At 39.2% G+C, this 20,626-nt stretch overlaps 1 protein-coding gene across 1 annotated transcript in view; it reads right to left on the bottom strand.

The window, feature by feature from the left end:
• The window catches only part of GRAP2 (GRB2 related adaptor protein 2), a 61,568-nt gene extending 51,116 nt beyond the window's left edge, over positions 1-10,452 (bottom strand). The window contains exon 1 of the mRNA XM_081129266.1: positions 10,224-10,452. The gene's annotated coding sequence lies outside the window, so the exon portion shown is untranslated. The remainder of the gene's footprint in view (positions 1-10,223) is intronic.
• Between the last annotated feature and the right edge of the window lie 10,174 nt (positions 10,453-20,626).

The following is a 20,626-nucleotide window of genomic DNA, read 5'->3' as shown; positions in this document are numbered from 1 at the left end:
CTCAGGTGAGGATTTAAAAAAATGAATGACCCCCTGATGAAAACCTCTGCTCTACAAGAACCCAGAAAGGCAAGAGTATTTTAAAGCCAGTTATATATACTTTGAGAAAAGCTGGATGTACATAAGCTGAATGTATACAGAATATTTAAATCTAGTAAAATTTTACCTAACAACTATAAACTCTTAGTAAGCACCAAATGAAATTTTGTAAGTTTTGTATCACAACACAAAGTAGATACCAGGTAAAGTGGGGTGAAATCCCTTCACCCTAGATCAATTCTTCTCAGATTTTATTGTGTGTAAGAATTACCAGGGGAATCTTTTTAAAGTTAAGATTCTGACTCGGTAGGTTAGAGGCAGGGTCTGAGATCCTTATTTGTGCCGGGCTCCCAGGTGGTGTCAATGCTACTGATCCCCTGATCTCCCAATGAAGAGCAAGGCCCTAGACAAAATCCATGGAGAGGGGTGGGGAGGAGGTTTGAATCTTAATGATTTCAAAGTCATGACAGCATTAAAATTTGCATTAGAATGGCAGATTAGAAAGACTTGCACCTTTCTATAATGAATGAAACTGCTCATAGGGATGTGTTCTAAAATGTGACATTTCTATTAGCTTGACATTATAAATATTATACAAGTTACCTGTGAGTTCTCTGCTTTGGCCAGGAATGAAAACCTATGAACTGCTAAGCTAGACTTTTAGAGGCAAGACTTTTAAAAGTTTCTAAAAGTCTTATGGAAACCTAAACTTCAAGGTCTTTGCAATCCTTGTTTTACTAATGGAAGAGGCTAGGAGTGAGAATGGGGCTGGGGGAGGGGACGAAGAGAGGAGAATCGCTTTAAACAGAGCCTTGCAATAAAACAGATACACTTTATGGTGTTTATGCAAATTACAAATAATTTTGCACTGAAATTATACTGACATCACATGATGTTACTACAACTGCAAATCAGACAACTCAATTATAACTTTAAAACAGTTGCAAAAAATGAATGTTATTTACTGTATCGTATCATGATAAGGATAATCGAATTTTCTGAAAGCTGCTGAGAGCTTAAAATAAAAATTTCTTCCTTTCATATATACTGCCTCTGAGTAACTTTTACTTCCAGTTTTGTAGATATGACTCATTGTTGCATATCCTTGGGAAGGAAATGGACATTCATATTTGCTCCTATTTTGCTGTTAGGAAGGTTGATGCTCACTAATTTTTCTAAAGATGCAGATTTGTGCAGGGTTGCAGACAATTTATCAATAGGAAGGAGATAAGTCCTGACCTTTGGGAGGTCTCTTCCAGGGACCCAGCAAGAGACTAACTATGCCCTCATAGCAAATAAGTATGCACTCACCTGCTGGGAGGGCGAATTAATATACTAGTTCTGAAATATTTTGATAGGTTGTTACCAATACGATTACGTATAAAGAGGTAAATTTCTCTACATTTAAACCTCTGTGGCTCAGTACAGAATAAAGATCTGGCTTAATAGCAGCGCATGGGAACTCATGGGTTTTAGTTGACCACAATTTCACTATGAGTCAGCAGTGTGACATGAATGCCATAAAGACTTATGCAATCTTGGGCCATATTAACAGAAGTATAAGGTATACATCAAGGAGGCTACTACTCCATGGTGTTCTGCATTTTTCAGACTACTACTGGGGAGCTCTGTCCCATTCTGGGCACCATGATTTAGAGGGGCCTTAAACTGAAGTCTGGCAGAGATGAACACTTAAGATGAAGAGAGCATGTAAAACCACACAAGAGCATGTAAAACCAGCATGTAAACCAGAGTTAAAAGGATGAAGGATATTTGTGTTGGAAAGAGAAGACTTACAGAGGGGCATAAATGGAAGTGAAAGAAGAGAAGTCTTCCTGGAAAAAGAGCTTGAGGTACAGTTTCTAGTGGCAGAAGTTTAATTTCTAGATTCCCAAGGGAAAAAACCCCACGAGAGCCTTCTCAACTCTGTCATTTGCAAAATAAACAGATTTTCAGTGAAGAAGACCCTGTTCCTCCTATGATTTTCTTGAAATGTGCAAATTTGCGGGTGCATTTATGCCTCTTTGACAAGCTACCTCCCTCTACCCGCAGGTGGACCTCCTTCAAGAAGCCCTCTCCACAAAGCCCCGCCTTAAGCCACTTACTCTGTTATCTCATCATGAGATTTGCACTGCAGTAGCATTTTCTTTTGTTTGTCCCAGTTTCCCTAATAGCTTGCTAGTTCCTTAGGGAAAAGGACCCCATTTTGCTTTTGTTTTTATTACCCTAAATGATCTCAGTGCATCTGGGTACAGTGAATTAGAGACTGAGGGGATGTCTGTTGACGGGAACCAAAAGATGAATTAAAGTAACCAGACAGGTAATTTTTTACAGGGTCTACACGACAAAGAGTGACAGCTTGCTCTCTTGATGATAGTAACATCTAATTGAACCTTCACTTTATAAAACAATATGAGCTTACAGAGTTGGCTGTGTAGTAAAACTTACTTTTTCCTACATTGTTCATTTTAAAATAAAAGTTGTGGCCCGGCCAGGCGTGGCTCAGCGGTTGAGCGTTGACCTAGGATCCAGGCAATCGGGGTTCAATTCTTGGTCAGGGCACATTCCCGGGTTGTGGGCTTGATCAATGCCTCTCTCATCATTGATGTTTCTTCTCTCTCTCTCTCTCCCTCTCCTTTACTCTCTCTGAAATCAATAAAGATATATTTAAAAAAATAAATAAATAAAATAAAAGTTGTGTATCCATGCTGCAGAAAGCCAGAGTTTACATTCTAATAGCTCCATGTGGCTTGTTTCATGTCTTGGGAATTATTCTCCAGCTCAGAGATTCTTTGACTTCACACTTTCTCCTTCTTTATTTGGATAGTCACAGGGTACCAAGTGTCAAGCGTGCAACATCACACATTCTCTAGTTTATAAAATGAATTAGTAGTCTACTTAACAATATTGGGTCTGGGAGACAGAAATTCCACAAAATGGGGTTGTTTACATAAGAAAGTACCATGTTATGCATTTTATAAATGAAGTACTGGTGTTTATATCAAAGATATAAAAATGCTTTTGGGGTAACAGTGCCTGTCTCTTCCTAAGTCTCCTAGGTAGCAGGTTAAAGAATGGTATCATTTCATTCCAGGACAGAGGAGTGGATGGGCACCCTGAGTCATCCATGAGCCTGAGAACAGAACACAGAATACAGGACTAAGTTCCCGCTCTGTCACTCTCATCCCAGACAGCATTACCTCCCATAGTCCAATGGTACACAGTACACGGCAAATTATACGCTTCTCTGAAGAGGTTGATATAACACCATTTGCCAGCCTGAAGCTCTTTTAGAAAATTGAGAGAGCAAAATGACTGAGAAACAGGTTCCCCAATTTCCTATCATCAGCTGATCATCACAAATAAAGACTGTCACCTTCCTGGTTATTGAGGTAGCCAGCCAGTCCATGCTAATGGTGTTTGGTTTGGATTAGTCCAAGGGCCAAGAGCAGGGGCTTCCTGCAACATGTGGAAGACCCTTGCTTCTGCAGTTCCACTGTTTGACAACTGATGTTATAAAACCCTAGTTTACTGACATATGGAGCATAAGAATTTTCTACTTGTTTTAGCTTCCCGGAGAGACTCAGAATTAAACTGGGACTATATCATGGATTTTGTGTACTTGGCAACATATGCTATGGACACTTTTTATAAATCTGTTAACAAACTTGTCCTAATTATACTGACTCAAAGATTCTCCAAATACCTCCAAAAGCTGGTCACATCTTTCTTGCCTCAGGGCTCTGCACTCAGTGCTGCAGGCCCTCTCATGAGTCTCAAATTTCCAAGCACATTTCAGGGATATTAAAGAAATATAAAAATAACTCTTAATAATGAAAAATCAGGTGGAAGGTTTGGGTCCTTCAAGAGGAATAACCTTTTTAGGAGGATAAGGTCTATCAGCCCAAAATAAGTCCATCAACATTATTTATTTCCATATTATACTCTGAACTACCCAAGAGGGACAATAAAGCATCGCATTATGTCTGTATGATGCAGAGCAGAGTTAGAGCAAAATCGCTGTGAGACAGTCAGCCCTGCAGGAAAATGAAGCAACCAGCAGAACGACACACAAACAGCCATCAAAGCGCTGTTGATGTTTATAGTTTCTCACAGGATTTGGACATTGCAAAGAACCCATCAGGAATTGGATGCCAGCTCTTATGACCTACAGGGACAGGTTGAAAGGTCTTGCCATCTATCATAGAAAAGGTCATTTCTCAGACCCAGCGGGATTAGGTAGTTTGCAACAGAACAAAAAGGGCTTTAGAGAACATGTGGTCTAACCTCCTATTTGACCAAGAAAGAAACTGAGGCCCAGAGAGGTTACAGTGTTTTGTTCAAAGTCACATGGGTCATTTCTAGTAGAACCAGAATTCAGATTTCCAGAAGCCCCATTAATGGTTCCTGCAACTCCAGAATGCTGTGCCCAGGCCACTGTAGCAGAAGGAGCCCTGGGCTACAACTTACCAGCCTTGGTACTGTCTTGGCAGACATTAGCAAAATTACCTTGAGCAAGTTGCTTAACCTGGTGAGCTTTCCTTTTCCCACTCTGCAACACTAGAGGTAAAATATGTGGTCTGCCTACCTCAAAGATCACAGCCAGATCAACTGAGATAATGTGTGAAAACGCCTTTTAACCCTTTATAAGGCTCAGGGTGAAAAAAAGACAAAACTCCAAATAAAGAAAATTTCTCCTGTCAAGGACATGTGAATGGACTCCAGGGATCCATGGACCATTGGAAATTCTGTGTAAAGGAGTGTGTGGATGAGAGCTAGGCATATTTCCCTCCTCCCCACCCCCCGGAGAATTTCTATAGCTTTCTTGGCTTTGTAAATGTGTCTCATAAACCCCTCCACCCCCATCTCACCACCGCCAGTAAGAACCTATGTGCTCTCCTGGATATCAACATATTTATGATCAACTTAAAGAGCTTATATAATGTATTAAAATATGACCATATTCTTAGATTTAGCGTACCGTTGAGATCTTCTTGCAAGCCTTACTGATCCAATAATTCATATTTTTAGAATATAAATCTCTTTGGGGGAGGGGAGCAAATCTGAACTTATATTTTGCTCCATAACGTGCTAAAAATCTGTGACCTACAAAATGGTGAATACAAATTTCAAATGACAAATCAACCAGATATTTTCTACCTGTACTTCCCTAGTAATATTTCTTAGTTATTTAAAAATATTTTCTTTAAAATCATATTGAACAGGAGAATTATCTACTTATTATGTACGAAGTTCCTACTGCGTTCCCAGCAGACTGTTTCCAGTATTTTCTCACAAAGCACCAGACAATAGACACAAATCATAAGCCATTTGCAGGCTGCCACATTAAACCTGTGGCTCTGGAAGGCTGAGAGGTGTGGAGAAAAACAAATGAAAAAGTATTATTCGTGACCAATTGATCAATTAGGCCGCTTTTCATTAAAATACATAAAAAGGCAGAACCAATTTAGCAATGACTGTGTTCAAAATGCATGAAAACATTATTAATGTTGGATTCTTTCTCATTTATTTTTCGTTCTCTTTAGAAAATTACACTTGAGAGTTTTCTGTAATGGTAATCAAAGGAGCAAGAAGACAGCACGGGAACCCTTTTGTAATGTTAATGAAGGGGTAGGGACTGATAGATACCCAGCTTGCAAGGCCTTCTCTGTATACAGTTGTTTCAGAAGCCAGAGACTGATTTACAGAATGTCTGAGTGTATGCAGTAACCAATTAGGGACGTTACCTCGTATCAAGACTCATCTATTATCCCATGAAGAAATCCAATGTGGTCTTTTATAAATCTGGCAATGGCTACACTCTTGTGTTTTAGTGGTAAAATCGTATACAGTACAGAAATGTGTATACAGTACAGTACAGGAATGAGAGGGATTTTTCCCCTTGACTATATAAAAATCTCATCTTGTGCCCCGAGGCTCTGAGGTCTCCTAACTCCCCTCTCCTAATATTCCTCTCCGTTTCTTCCTTCCTGTTCATCGTTCTACAGTTTTTATTCCTGCAACTATCTTTTATGTTTAAAGTGTCTTATACAGAGCCTTAAGCTATACAGATGCAATAACTAAACTCATTTATGCTTAACAGACGAACAAAACCAAAAATGTATTTTGGTAGCAACACTCCTAGATTTTCAATAACAGCTTAAAACCTGGATGGTGGTGGTGGTTGGAGGTGTGGGGGTTCCTGTTGCTGATTTCCATTCAGTTTCATTTGTGTCACTTCTCATTACATGTGCCAGTCTTCAGAGAGAATGCTCTGGAACCAGACCACCTGGGTTCAAATCTGGACTCTACCACATACTAGATAAGTGACCTTGTACAAGTTACCTAACCTCTCTGTGCCTCAGTTTCCTCGCTTATGAAAGAAGGATGATATCAGCACTTACTCTATTATGAGAAGCAAATGAGTTAATACTTGTAAAGTGTCACACCAGTGCTTGGCAGATAACTGACACTGTTTTAGGAACTTTATATGTATAAATTATTTAATCTTCAAAACAATACGATGAGATAGCTGCCATTATTACTCTCATTTTATACCTTAAGAAACTAAGGCACAGAAAGACCAAGTAACTTGTCCCAGTTGGCCCAATTAGTAACTGAAGGACTGGCCCCAAGCCTAGACTGTCTGTCTCCACAGCAAACATTCAGTAAATGTTACTTATTATTGTTGCTGTTGTTGTTACCTGAACTTATATACTCAATAAGCATCTGCTGTTGCCCTGGCCGGGTAGTTCAGTTGGTTGGGTATTATCCTGATAAACCAAGGTTGTGGGTTAGATTCCCAGTCAGGGCACATACAAGAATCAACTAATGAGCACATAAATAAGTGGAACAACAAACTGATGTTTCTCTATCTCTCCCCCTCCCTTCCTTTCTCTCTAAAATCAATCAATAAATAAAATTTTAAAAAGTAAAAAAAATAAAATAAAAAATCTGCTGTTGCTGCTAACGAAGATTTTGTATGTGTAATCCTTCGAAGTGTATTAAAATGTGTATGACCCCTAATGGAATAGTCCATTTAGGCATTATCATCCAAAGTCACTGGTGAAGTTTGTTGAGAAATAGGATATTATCATTGTGCCGAAGTGTCACCTGCTCAGACTACTTTTTAATTGCAAAGGAGAAAAAAGTTCCTTTGCAACAGAGAATCCTGGAGTGAGATCACTACTTTGAGCCATGATTAAAATGAGCATCACAAATAGAGAGACAACTTGGCATTCTGTGCCTCCTGATGAGATGCAATATAGAGCACCTTGTAACAAATGCTCAATTGAAATCTAATCAAAGCTTTAGTTCTAACTTGGAGTTTACAGGAAATACAAGGGGTTAAGGAAGAAATTAAATGATTCCATGAGGCAACAACAAATCCAGAATGTGGAACATTCCACAGGATAAATGGCCTAACCTTTAAAAAAAATTCAGTGTCAAATAAAAAGACATAAAACACAAATGCAAAAATGCGCTTTCCTTTTTAAAAAATCAGGTACAGTTGTGTGTGTGTGTGTGTGTTTAAAGTATGGAAGACATCTGAGGGACAAATGGGAAAAGTTAGATATGGCCTAGATATTAGATGACATTAAGGAATTACTTTTCATTTTCTTAGGTATAATGATGGTATTGTGGTTATACAGGAAAATGTCCTTATTCTTAGATGTGTACTAAATTATTTAGGGGTAAAATGTCATTTCATCTGTAACTTACAAATCAGGAAGAAATACATACAGATGGAACAATTATAGCAGTAAGTTCACAACTGCTGAATCTAGGTGATTATAGAGGCATTCACTGTACTAATATTTCAACTTTAATTCTGAACATTTTCTTCACTTTCTTCATAAGATATATGCCTACACCTTTGGAGAACATGTAAGACTTTTATTTTCATGTACTTCGTAATGTTTTTTTAATTCTCTAAAATGTTTGCCTCTGAATTCGTATTTTAAAAGAACAAATTTTAAAAATTTACTAAATTCCTATTGGCTCAAGTTTATTGAAAACTGGTATTAACATTGTTGGAGAGAACTCAGTTCCTAACACAGGGCCCAACACACAGTAAATGCCCAATTAGTGTTTGTGATTGGTTATTTATGTACTACACTTTCCTAAGGATTATAAAGTGGTGAGGGGGGAGGGGATTACATGAGATTGTATTGTTTCTTTACAGATCAAGATATGTCTGGCAAATACCTGAAATGGACAAAATGGGGGCCAATTGACCCTATCCTTTGATTCAAATAACTTAGGTCATGAAGATTCTTGACCAAGTTTTGAATTTGTTTTACAAGGGCACAAAAATGAAGAATCTATCTCTAGGACTAAACCAGAAGTAACTACTACTACTTGTTTAAGAAATCCTGATGGAATCATACTTAATGACACATTTTTTAACAACTGCAGACTTTTCTTGATCCAAGAAAAGGCAAGTTCTGCTCAAGTTTAGGCATGAACCCTAACAGTCACCAACACCAGTGGATGTTATTCTCTGATGATCAGTAAATACGTGGAAACTAGGCTCATTTTCCGCCCTTCTGGAAGGCAATGGGTCTCAAAGAGATGGCTTCAGGCAGTTAAGTGAGATATACTTGGTATAAGAGGTGGGAAGAAAATGATGAAGATTCAAAGAAATAACAATGATACTTTGCATTTGCATAGTGCCTTTTTCTAAGACACTTCATATCTATGTCAACTCATTTAGTATAATATCCCTATAAAGTAGACGTAGAACAATGGAAATTAAAAAAAAATAAGAGGGATTTTCATCAGGGTCTAAGATGTGGAAGATATTCAAAAGGATATTATATTAGAAATAGAGGTATTTCTTCATATTGAACAAATCGATCACCTCCTTCCAGTCTGCTTCAGTAAAGTCATTTTAAAAAGATACAATCTATTACAATTTAGGGAGGATAAGATTACAGTTTACTACATGAGAGACATTCCAAGTTCAATCTAAAAAGGTACTTTTAGTCAATGATATAGGGCTGTCTATCATTACAAAAAAAAAAACCCCAAAAAGTTCTCAAAAAGAGTACAAATCAGAATTCTTAACACTTGAAATTTAAATGCACTTAGATGACTATTTACATAGTGTTCTTTAATTGGTAATGGGTCCTTCTGTAAAAAGAGTCACTTTAAAATAATTTTATACATATGTTGTTTTATAAACAATACTGGCTTGTTAAAGCAGGATGTACTTAACACTAAATGTTCTTCCTAAAACCAAAAATAAGGGGAAAAAAGGGGGGGGGCATTAAAGAGCTAAACAATCTATGATAAATGTAGTTGTATAGAACAAGAGTCTTTAACCTGAGGTTTCCCACTCTCGGATGGCATAGCATGAGGAACATGTAATCTTTTCCATTGGATTTTCGGACCCTAAACATTTCCCCTCTTGGGGATGCTTATTTTCAGTAATGTGTAAATTAAGCAGCATATGTTTTACTAACAAGGCCTAATTTGGGGAATACAAATACAATATTTTAAAATTAGTAAAATCCTTGGTAGGTATATTCAGTCCTCATGTTCAGAAACAGGTGGGGCAAAGAGCATAGGGGAGTTGTCTTAAGACTCAATACCTAACCTAAAGACAGTTTTAGGGATATAGCGTTAACTGTTAATAGAAACAAAGATAGACAATACTCTTTCAAAATCTAGTTCAATGTAAAGTTTTCTTTTTGTAAAGGAACCCAAACTGGAATTCTTTATATAAATAACATAAATACAGAAGTAGAAATGAGAGCAACGAGAGAAATCCTGACTCAGAGTACTAGTGTTCATTCTTTGCTGCTCAGCCCGTCACCTCCACTCCCCAGTTTGAATGAAATGTTGACTATGGTGAAGTGAAATTCCACCTTTTTAATCCCAGGGCCTAAAGTCTCTCTATGAGATGGCTCAGAAGCCATTGAGTGGAGCTTTTGTCGAATGGGCTGGGTAAGGACCAAATCTCCTAGTCCACTTGTTAGATAGAAGTCAAGTCCTATCATCACAGGCATTGCTACAGCAAAAGATTTAGAGACCTTAGCTAATGGACCAAAATATTAAAAGCAATATTTGGAGAGCCCATGGGATTCATTTTAATTAGATATGACTCAGAGAGAGCATTCTGAAAATTATAAAACCGTTCAAGATGTCTGGAGTACGTGGACCAACGTATAATGACATACCTTTCAGGAGAGAATAGGTTGAGTCTTTATCTTGGCTTCGACACTGAGTTATTAGAATCCTCTTTTGCAAGAAGGAAGGTGAGTTCACATCCAAATTACTGCATTTCAGAGTACAGGTCCACCTTGTGCCGTCTTCCAACCACCACCCTGAAAAGAGGGTACAGGCTCACAGACCCATTAATAGAGCCCCCTCCTCCCTGCGTCTTACTCCCTCCTCCAAACTACCCCCGGCAGTCCTGCAGTCTGTAGGCAAACCACACAGGAACTAGCAGATATGGGGCTTTAGAGGGTTGGGCGTGAGCCCTAGATTATGTGGTTTTGTTTTCTTGCTGCCAGAGTTGAACGAAAATGCAGGAGGTTCACTGAAACATTTTTGCTTCTTTATGTTTGGTTTCAGTTTTAACAATTCCCTCCCCTGAACCATTATGTTCACATAAGAAAATTTCTAATCCCAGAGATCATCCATTGGCAAGCTGCTGCTGGTTTCAGGGAAAACTCTCATTTTCTCTTGGTATAGCCATGCATCCAGAGAAAAATGAAGAGTTCTCAGGGAAACTTACTTAATACCACTCTGGATCACTCACAATATTAAAATCTCAGGGAAAATGCTTTCTCAGTGCACTTAGCCCATAATATTAACAAAAAAAAGAGAGAAAAACTCTGAGCTAGGATGAGTCCCAACCTGTTTTGCCACGGTCAGACGTGAGCGAGGACTGGCTTTGACTTCTGGGGTTCACCTTCTCTTGAGTTGGTTGGACTAAAGGATTTCTGGGATTTTAAGATTATTTTTTCACTGACTTAAAGTTTCTGTCACCTTCAAGCTTCTTAGTTCTTACCTTCAAATTTATAACTCATCCTCCTCTCTAAGTTCCTCCCTCCCATAACAAGTACAACTTGTGAAGGCCTCTTCCTCTCTTTTTTCTCTTGCTAGAAAATGGATTGCAACGTTGCATCTTTTGCACAAAATTAGACACGTTGCTACCTGCTAAGTGGCACCATTCAGAGTTGGGGACCGGACCCAAGATAAAGAGGACAATGTTGGCTCATAGGATGTTCCTAGCTTTAATCCCTTGAAGGTAAAAGGAAGGTATCATATATGACTCAATTTGGGGTTCTAAAATTTAAACGTATTTTATACTGTGAAATGGTATCGTTTTCTATCTCTTTGCCCCTTTATACCTAAATCTTGCTGAAGATTTACCCTTTTCTTTGGTTATGATTTTCACTTTTTAAAAATTGAAATAGAAAAGAAAAACCTGGTATAGAATCTGCAGAGCACCTTGGTCATAAGTAGGTAGGTGCTCAGTAAATATTTGTGGGACGAGTTAAAAGAAGTAATTTGCTACTCCTAACTCTTTAAAGAAGGACTTTCTTTTTAATAATGCTAGCTTGTTGAATTTCCTTAAACTAAAGTTGTGTCTGAACAGTGTCCCCATTATTTCCACATTGTAAAGATGGAAATTTCAAGATAACATGTTGCCGATTTTACTTTATTATTTTATTTTATATATATCTTTATTGATTTCAGAGAGACGAAAGGAGAAGAGAGAGAGATAGAGACATCAATGATGAGAGAGCCATTGATCGGCTGCCCCCTGCATGCCCCCGACTGGGGATCAAGCCCACAACCCGGGCATGTGCCCTGACCGGGAACTGAACCCCGATCGCCTGGATCCTAGGTAGACGCTCAACCACTGAGCCACGCCCGGCAGGGCTGTTGCTGATTTTAAAACAATGACATCTCCAGGTTGGCCTCAGTGTTCTTTAGTGTTCATGGTTTAAGGACCTGGGTCATCATTCACTCAACAGCTCCAATGCCAGTTTTCAAACACTGAAATCCTCTGGCCATGGTCCTTATCCTGTCAGTGGTTAGACACTGAGTCCCTGAACTTCCATGCTGGGGGTGGGAAGGAGGAAAAGCTGAATAGTGCTCTGTAGGAAGTATCACGGTGTTTTCAACTTGTACCCTAATGAGGAAGTTACTTTTCCACAGGGCACTGCACCCCAGGGAGAACATGACCCCTCCCTTTATAATTATGGGGCAGAGTACAGAACAGAAACATCTCAAAGGGTAGTTATTTTGGTAGTAAGTGATGATTAGCAGATGTGTTCTAGAGCATATTGAGAGGAAAGGAAGGTCATTTATTGGTTTATTTCATAACAGCTCTGTAACTGAACAAGTGCAAAGGGAGAACCTAAGGATAGACTGTAATGTGAAAATGTGAGCATTTCAGTCCTCACTATCATGGACACTCAGAAAATATCCACAAAATTGGGGGATTTAGGAATATGCAAAATCTCAACTCATCTACAAAGGAGAAATTTTCTTTTAAAACCATACTTGTTTAAAATTTTTCAGCAATTCCTTTTGAGGGAATCATCATTAATATCAGAACGTCTTGTACATAATTACATTTAATCTAATTTTATGGTAATATGTACTTCTCATTCAATAGTGTAGACCCAGACATTATCTTTTCATTCATTCAGTAAATAATGTTTAAATACCTACTCTCAGGCATGTTCTAGGTGCTGGGAATGTATCAGTAAACAAAACATAGTCCCTGCCCTTCTAAATCTTACCTTCTGGCACAGGAAGAAACAATACGTATGTCAGATGGTTGTACTACCATGGAAAAACATAAAATGGGGCAAGAGTCATAGGGAGTGTGGCTGAGCTGGAGGGTTGTATTTTACTGGGACATCAAAGGACATTTGAGCTAAGTCCAAAACAAAGTGAAGGAGCCAGCCTAATAGCTATCTGGACAGCTTTTGCAGGTATAGGGCCCAGCAGGTGCAAAGCCTCAAGGTGGGAGCAACCTGCTGCAGTTGGTGAGGTAGAAAGCAGTCGGGATGGAGGACAGAGAGAGATGGGGCCAGAACACTTAGGGCCTTGCTAGCCATGGCAGGGTCTCTAGGTTTTACTCTAAGTGAGATGGGAGCCAACGGACGATTCTGAACCGGGTTATTATATGATTTGACTTGGGTTTTAAGTTTTAAAAGGATCACTCCAGTTGTTGTGTTGAGATTAGATTGTAAGAGAGCAAGAGTAGAAGCAGGGAGACCAGTTAGGAGGCTACTGCAATAGTCCTGGCAAGAGATGATGGCAACTTAGGACAGCTGGTGGGAAGTGAAGGTTGTGGGAAGAAACTGAATTCTGAATATACAGGGTGACCATAAAGTCTGGTAACATAGATATTATTTTACTGTGTATTAGAACGTGGCATTGATAAACCTTTTATTAACTACTGACCACATATTACCCAGACTAAATACGAAAGGTGAGCTGATGGGTATGATGTGCGGTGAGACGAACAGAGGAGACAATGATGACTCCAAGGTCATGACCTGAGAAACCAGAAGCAAGAATGTGTCATTTACTGAGACAGGGGAGCAGGTCTAGACGATCAGGAGTTTGGTTTTGGACATACTAAATTTGAGATGTTTATGAGAAATACCAGTGGGGGCAGTCAGGAGAGGTTAGAGTTGATAATAAAACATTCTGAGAGTTGCTGAATGAGAAGGGTGTTTTAAGCTATGAGACTGGATAAAACCACCAAAAGAATAAATACAGAGAACAGACTCCTCTAAAGTAGAGAGGTCAGAGAAATGAGAAGAAACCAGCCAAAGAGATGAGAAGGAGCAGTGATGCCATTGAAGCCAAAAGAAAACTTTACTTTTATAAAACTCTGAGTTCAGGAGATGGGGGAAACACACCGAGTTACTATTGTAAAATGATGTATTTGGTGAATGCTACAGTATTGCCACTAAATTATGGTGCCCCCAAATGGAGGAAAGCAGATAAAAAGGACTTCTTACACAATGTCACTTTAACAGAGTTAATTCCATTAAGTAGGTAACACTACACTTTTGCAGAGCCTAATCAGCTCTCTTTTAAACTCACCCAGAGACTCATTCTAAAAGAAGACAATGAATGGGTTTAAAAAGAAAAGATGGGATCTCTGACCTTCTCAAAATGCAACAGGTAGACTTATGATTGAGAATATCAATGGAGCTCAACATCAAGGGCCAAAGATTAATCCTTAGGGTAGGGGAAAGGGCACAGAATTGGACGCAGCAGATTTATGTTCAAGTTCTAGCTAAATCACTTGCTAGTTGAATGCTACTTGAATAATTCTGGGCAATTCATGTAACCTTTTGTTCCTGCAAACTCTTTTCAAGTTCACCTACTCCAGGAAGCCTTACCTAACTTTGTAGATTTAGACAAATCTCCTTTTTACTCCCATATCACTTTATACTTGCCTTTATCATGGCAACTTATTATAATTGCTGATTTATTCCTGTCTCCTCTATAAGACTAATAGACTATAATTTCCTTGTATTCCCGAGGCTCAGCATATTGCTTGGGACACAGCAGGTGCTCAGTCATGTAGAATGAATGCATGTTTCCCAAACTCACTGCCTCATATGTAAAATGGGATAATTAATGCCTACTTTTCAGAGTTCCTTTGAAATTTACATAAGATATGCTTAGAAAAAAATCTTCACAAACAATAACTCAATATATAAAATACTTGTTTCCCCCCACCCTCCCGCATCATAGAATAACACCTTAGCATGGTATTCAAGGCCCTGAACAATCCCTCTCCAGGCCACATTTTCCATTTCCCTCTGGCTACTGCCCCACTACTCTATATTATAGCTGGTTTCGTAATATTTCAAGCAGACCAACTTCTTTCATATCTCCCATCATTTTATATTATACGTACCTATCAATATCAATAATGTGGACTGTTATAATAATAATTATGATTGTAGTAAGAACTAAAAACGACTTACTTTCATCTACTAAGCATTTTCCTACTCTAAGTCTTTTCCCGACATAGTCCATGCAACCACCAACATGCTTTAAAACATAGGTTTGATTATATTTTGAATGCCTAATGGATACAATCGCCTAGTAAGTATGGACGAGGTCCTTCAGGATCTGACTCCTCTGCCACCTCCTCTCCCTCTGCTGTGCTAACAGCCTTTGCAACAGCCCTAGTAACTACAGTACTGGCACTTTTCCCAAGGTAATAAGCCCCCTCAGCTTTCCAGCTTTTCCACCTGATGGGTCCTTGGCCTCTAACGGCCTCCTCTACTTGGCTTATTCGTTCTTGAAGGTGCAAATCAAGATGTAAACTCCTCGGTGAAACCTGCCCTTATATACACCCTGGCAGAAATAGACGCTTGCTCCTCTCTTATTACGCCATACAGATCGTGTCACAATCTTCCGTGATGGCGTCTGTCACCTCCACTGCCACTAGCCTGCAAACTCACGGGCGCACTGGGTTGTGCTTCACGCCTGGGCCCTTAACTGCTCAGTGGGCTGCCTGGCACACAGTGGGTGTTCACTGAAGATCAGCTGAGTATTTCAGCGACTACCCGAGGCCATTCCTGGAGGCACTCCATCACTGCCCACCACACTGGCACTGCCCTTTTCATCTCGAGAGACGACTTTTACATTCTTTGTCCTCTGAAGTGGAAATCGGCGGCGGATGGCATTTCCAGTCAGCTAAAATTACACTAACACAAACTGTAAAATTTCTTCTTTGGAAGGAGAACTAGGGCAGCATCACAGCTCAACAGATTGTTAAATGAAGACATTTACCTTCGTTCCACTTGATACCCCCAAGCTGGGGTATTTTAACCCCTCGCATCCGTCTAGTCACTCGAGGCCTTCGGAGCCGCACGCACCAGACCTGGGAGGGCTGGCTAGCGCGAGGCCGGAAGTGAGGGGCCGGAAGTGAGAAAGCGGAAGTGGGCGGGGCGGGGCACTTGGGCCTGGTTGGAGGAGGTAGGGAGGCCTGGGGAGCAGAGGGCGTGAATTTGAGAGGGAAAAGGACCCGGCGCGGCGCGGGAGCTGGACTTTCTCCCCAGGTAGACTCTCTTTGGGAGGGGGTGGTGGTGACGGAGGTCAGCCTGAAGGGGCCAGCGCAGCCCTGTGGCCATGCTCGTGCCGGGCCGCCGTCCGAGTACCAGCGAGAGGGGTCGAGGCCCGCACAGTCTTCGTGCTGTGTGACGCCATCACATCACTCCCAGTTTCTAGAAGCTTCTCCGCTCCAAGTAAATTGTGTTGCTCTCAGAGGGCAGTCGCGGGAAGTCGATTCCCTCTCGGCCGCCACCCTTCGCGTTCAGAATTCTTTCCCACGCATCTCATTTCTTCACCTCAACCGTCCTCGCAGGGTGGCGATTAGTCCTTTTGCTGCAGATGGGGAACTGAGGCCGAGAGAAGCTGTAAGCCTTAATTAAGAAATGGCAGAGCAGGACCCCAGATCCACGCCTTTGGAATCCTAATTAAAGTAATGAGATGAGATGTGTGAATGTGAGCACATTGCGAGCACTCGATAAAGAGCAGCCAGTTACTCCTGAGGGTGGTGACTGTGTCGTGTGCGCCTGTTTCTCCATGTCCTAGCGTGGAGCCCGTCACATGGTAAACTCTGAAAAACTAATAATTGAGTTAGTTAATGAACACGGAGGAGGGGCTCAGACAAGCGGGTTTCTCTGCCCCTTGCAGTGTTCTTTCCCCGAAACAGTTACTTCTCCTAATGTCACCGTATTCTCTATAATCGTTCTACCGTAACAATCTTGGTCAGACCTTATTTCCTCCTGAGTTGAGCTCATGTCTACAGGCAGAACCTATACAAACACAGGAGCTGTTTTCTCATTATTGCATTACCCTAAATCCATCTTTCTAGAGATGCTTCTTGGCACTCAGCCTCTTAGATGCGGTGGTTGTTTACATCTTTGGAAACAGTCGGTTCAGCTCCTTAGTCCCCTATTCTCAATTCTAACACCCAAAAAGTTTTGAAAACCAGTTTCCCCCCAACTTATTTGGCGGCAAGACCTGAACTGGAATGAGCCATTTGTCTTAATTTATTCCATATATTTGCAGGTTTTTGTTGCAGTCATGTTAATGTGATTGTTCAGAGTGGCCCCACACCGTAGTGTGGTTACCGTGTAATATATGGTATAGGCATGGGATTACCCTTCAAAAGTAAAAAAAAAATTTTTTTTAATTAAAAAAAACGGAGTTTGAATTCCACAACTCATCTGGCCTCAAAGGATTCGGGTAAGAAATTGTGGACCAATAGTTTAATGTCACTTGATAACTTAAATGATTTCCCGTTATGATTCAGGTGGGAGGAAACAGCCTTTGGCAAAACATTGTGGAAGTGGATAAACCTAAAGAGAAAACAAAGACATCTTCTACTTCATCATCTGTGTATTATTGTAATTATTTAAGGGGAAAAGCTCCTTAATGATGTGTGCTTTAATGTAAGGATCATGTTTTATATTTCTTATGTCTCCCAAAAAGCTGTATAAATGGTAGGTATTCAAGAAGTATTTATTGATTGATTTGAAAATATTTGCTCAATACTCTAGAGTTTTACTTGACAATTACAAGAGCTGGATTATATTTTTTAAATATCGTATTTATAATCCAAAGATGTAGAATTGAGGCAGGTTTATCTCAAAGCAGAATCATTCAACCGTTTGGCCACTCACCCAACACCTGTTTCTTCAGTACCTGCTATGTGCTACGTACCTTAGTCAATAGGATTACACTGGTAAATAAGATGGTCAGGGTCTCTGCTCTCAAGGGCCAGGCTGGTGCTGGAGAAAACCAAAGAGCAAATAACAAATATGTATGTACAGATCATGATAAGTCCATGAAGGAAATACACCAAGGGCTAAAAAGAGTTTGATGGGAAGACCTAAGTAGTTAGCAGGGTCAGTGAAGGCTTCTCAGAGGAGGTGACATAGTTTTGTGACATGGAATATCTTATTTCCCTCCATTTCTACATGTTATAGGGACTTGGGTAGCCACACTACCCAAATTCAAGTTTGAATATGGACCCTTTTGGGCACTAATTTTGTCTCATCAATGTGATAATGTCAAGTTTTTAATGGTATGAGTAAACAGTGTTTGCATGTAGTCAGGTGTCTAAAACACATAATAAACCAATGTATAATCTACAATACAATTAATTGAACGTCTTGTTAGTGTGAAAACATATCAATAGTAGGATCATGTCTTACATGTTCTATATTCATGTCTCAAAGTACCATATATTAATAAATGATAATAATTCACTTATCCAGACTTTTTTCTTTGTGGTTTTTCTAATGGTTGGAAATGTATTTAATTTTGGCATGATGTCAACAACATCCATTTTAAACTTCTCTGTTGGATTGAGGGCTATTATTTAGATAGTTATCTGGGGCAGAAAATTCATTTAAGAAAACATTTTTTTAAATTTAAAAATGCAGGTTAGAGAAAATAGGAAAACTAAAAACTAGGGTTTTGTCCTACCAAAATATAGATGGGTAGCTATCCAAAAAAGAAAAAAAAAAAGGGTTTTAATTACTTGTTCTATTACAGAAGGTTATGATTTTAACAGTATGTTTTTTAAATAGACTTGTGAGGATCAGATCAATATTTGTTGCTCTAAGCCAATGTCACAGTGCATCTCTGCATTGAGTGAGCTTGGTAGAGGAGAAAAAAGGACAATAGAAAAAGAAAACCCTCACGATTGAAAATTTTAATAGCTTATTGATACACACTATAAATTGGGTTTTTGTTGCAGTAGTGATCAGCTAAAAATGCTTATATTTGAAGTGCAAATGAGAGAAAATCGGAAAAATTTAAAAACACCCAACTTTTTTTCTTTCTAGGGTTGATAATAGTCTCTTTCTGAGAAATCTTAATTGAACTGATACATTTTCTATCTTGCTTATTTGAGGATGTATTTTTACAAAAAACCCCACAAACATTAATTATCTCCTCTTATTAAAAAAAAAAAAGACATGATAGGCCATTTAGGATTCTTCTGAAAATCTATGTCTTCCTTAAATACATACAGGAAGTAATCAAGCCTGAGCTGGCAATTGAGAAGGTCAAGGAAGAGAAACAAGACAAAACTAAAAATAAACACATTTGTTATGGATTTTAACCATTTTCTTTTATATGTATACAGTTTCTCTGGCAAAACCTGATTATCGATTGTGGAGGCTTCATTGGGTGTATATGCTCACAGGGGTTGAAATCAATTTGGTGTACACTATTTTAGTGGTCATCAGTGGTGAATCACTAGGGAAACTGCAAACCAACTGACCCACCTTAATGCAAAAGAATGAAAAAGAAGAAAAGGAATAGTTTCATATAAACTTGTGAATTGATCATTCACAAGCATCATTTAAAGTTCTGGGGCTGCGTACCCTGTTTAAGTTTTAATGTATTTTTGTGTCCACCTACATGGGCCTGCCTTTGTGTACTTGTTTCGAGATCTGAGAGAGACATGCCAGTCACTTCAAATTTTAGGAAAATTCTTAACACTGTTTGAATCATACTATTGACACTGTTTAGTTCTAAACTCAGACATCCTCTACTAAAGTTGAGTAGAGAAAGTAATTTAACCTTTCCTTGAACTTACTAGTCTTACCAGAACTAAATATTGATTTACAGTACCATGAGTCAGATGTGGAGTCCACAGAGGTGCAGCTACTTGTCTTAATAGTTAGTGACCCTTCCTTCCTTTGAGTAATGGGAAAACAGCCCATATTTAGATCTGGCTTGTAGCTCTAAAAACAATATGACCATAGGGTTACTTGGTGATCCTAAGACTAAATTTTTAACATAATTCCTTTTAGAACTTAATATTTTTATACATGATAACAAATCTAAAGCATGATATGTCAGAGCCCAGGTTCCATTTTCTTATACTAAGTTGTCAATTGTCCATGAGATGCTTTGTAATAATTTTATTTCTGTCCAAAGAGGATGAATGGTATTTTCTGCAGGAACCTTTAGAAAGACCACTTAGCCCGGCCGGGAGTGGCTCAGCGGTTGAGCATCGACCTAGGATCCAGGAGATCGGGGTTTGATTCCTGGTCAGGGCACATGCCCGGGTTGCGGGCTAGGCAGCTGATCAATGACTCTCTCATCGTTGATGTTTCTGTCTCTCTCTCCCCCTCCTTTCCTCTCTCTGAAGTCGATAAAGATATATTTAATAAAAAAAAAAGACCACTTATATTTCTCTAAATTAAGTAAGCCAATCCCTTATGAGAGATTCTCCCATAATGACCCTAGGAATATTTACATGGTACCCCTAATTCTAGCTGATTCTAAAACTAAATTTAGTTTTAATTCTAAAACTAAAGCTAGATTTTTCAAACTGACTTGGTGTTCAGTAGATATTAAAACAATAATTAACTTACTTTTTTGTGTGTGCTTTCCTTTGCAGGAAATTGATGCCTTGTCAAGATGATGATTAATCATTTGTATTTGGGAACAGCAGAAACAGAGGCCAATTACCTATCAAGGGTTTTATAAACTGGTTACATAAACTCGTATTCCATTGCTCTCATCCCGTCTCACCTTCAAACTTGTCTTACCT

The sequence above is a fragment of the Miniopterus schreibersii genome (genome assembly GCF_964146895.1).
Source record: "Miniopterus schreibersii genome assembly, chromosome: 2".
In the NCBI taxonomy this organism is placed as follows: domain Eukaryota; kingdom Metazoa; phylum Chordata; class Mammalia; order Chiroptera; family Miniopteridae; genus Miniopterus; species Miniopterus schreibersii.
The sequence above is the reverse complement of the archived record's forward strand: the minus strand, read 5'-3'. Positions and strand labels throughout refer to the sequence as shown.